The sequence below is a fragment of the Phascolarctos cinereus genome, unplaced genomic scaffold (assembly GCF_003287225.1).
Source record: "Phascolarctos cinereus isolate Bilbo 61053 unplaced genomic scaffold, phaCin_HiC Scaffold_2;HRSCAF=192, whole genome shotgun sequence".
Taxonomy (NCBI): Eukaryota; Metazoa; Chordata; class Mammalia; order Diprotodontia; family Phascolarctidae; genus Phascolarctos; species Phascolarctos cinereus.
Genome location: NW_027555625.1, coordinates 138,747,085 through 138,748,573, shown reverse-complemented (window position 1 = coordinate 138,748,573; position 1,489 = coordinate 138,747,085). Strand labels below are relative to the sequence as shown.

Below are 1,489 nucleotides of genomic sequence, written 5' to 3'. Positions count from 1 at the left end.
TTTTGTAACAGTCTCTTAATTGGTCTCCCTGCCTCAAATCTCTCCCCATTTCAGGCCATTTTCCACACTGCTGCCAAAGCAATTTTCCTTAAGGGAGAATCTGGCCATTTTACTCCCATACTCAACAAGCTATAAACTGCAGTGACTTCCTTTTGCTTCTAGAGTCCAACAGAAACTCTGTTTAGCTTTTCAAGCTAAACATCCACTTTGGCAGCATGTATGCTAAAATTCAAATGATACAGAGACGATTAGCATGGTCCCTGTGCAAGAATAATATGCAAATTTGAGAAGCACTCCATATTTTTCCAGGAAAGCAGGACTGGTTTATAGTAGGAAAGTTATAAACATAATTGACCATATTAATAACAAAATCATGATTATATCAATAGATGTAGAAAAAGGTTTTGATAAGAGACAACATCCCTTCCTGTTTTTAAAAAAAGACACTAGAAAATATCAAAATAAGTGGAACCTTTCTTCATATGATAAATAGTATATTTCTAACACTAAGAGCTAGCATTATTTGTAATGAGAATAAGCTAAAGGATGGGCTCTTCCAATAAGATCAGGGGTTTAAAAAATACAAATAGTATAAAATACTTGAGAGTCTACCTTCCAAAACAAGCTGAAATTCTATGAAGACAATTACAAAATATTCTGTATACAAATAAAAACATATCTAAGTAATTGGAGAAATATTCATTGCTCATGGGTAGGCAAAGCCAGTATAATAAAAATGGCAACACAAGCTAAATTAATTTACTTAAGTGTTAAACCAATAAAACTACCAGAGAATTACTTTAGAAAGCTAGAAAAAAAATTTAAAAATCACCTGGAAAAACAAAAGGTCAAGAATATAAGGGAATTAATGAAAAAAGTTGGGGAAGAAGGGGAGCCTGGTAGTACCAGACCTCAAACTGTACTACAAATCTGTAATCATTAAAAATAATTTGGTACTGGGTAAGAAATGAAGAGGTTGATCAGTGGAACAGATTAATTACATACAATGAATACTGCAGCTATATGTTTGACAAATCCAAAGAACCCAGATATAGGGGTAAGAACTCACTGTTCCACAAAGACTATTAGGAAAATTTGAAAGCAATCTGGCAGAAAATAGGTATAGACCAATATCACATACCCTATACCAATACCAGCTAAAAATAGGTCTTTTGGAAATAAAGGGTGACATGTAAATAAATTACAGGAGCTTGGTAGAAATTATCTGTCATATCTATGGATAGGGGAGCAGGTCAAAGAAGAGACAGAAAGGTTCATAGGAATTAAAATGGACACTTTTTATTTCATAAAATGAAAAAAGTTTTACACAAAGAAAACCAATACAGCTAAAATTACAAGTGGAAAACAGGGATGGGTGTGTGTGTGTGGAAACTTTATAGCATATATCTTTGCTAAAGATCTGATTTCTAAGACATACAGGAAACTTTATGAGAATAAGAGCTATTCCCCAATCAATAAATGGTCAAAG

At 33.1% G+C, this 1,489-nt stretch overlaps 1 non-coding gene across 1 annotated transcript; it reads left to right on the top strand.

The window, feature by feature from the left end:
- Positions 1–200: 200 nt before the first annotated feature.
- Positions 201–305, top strand: LOC144455997 (U6 spliceosomal RNA). Its single transcript, XR_013484908.1, has one exon. It is a non-coding gene; the product is annotated as a U6 spliceosomal RNA (small nuclear RNA).
- The last annotated feature ends 1,184 nt before the right edge of the window (positions 306–1,489 follow it).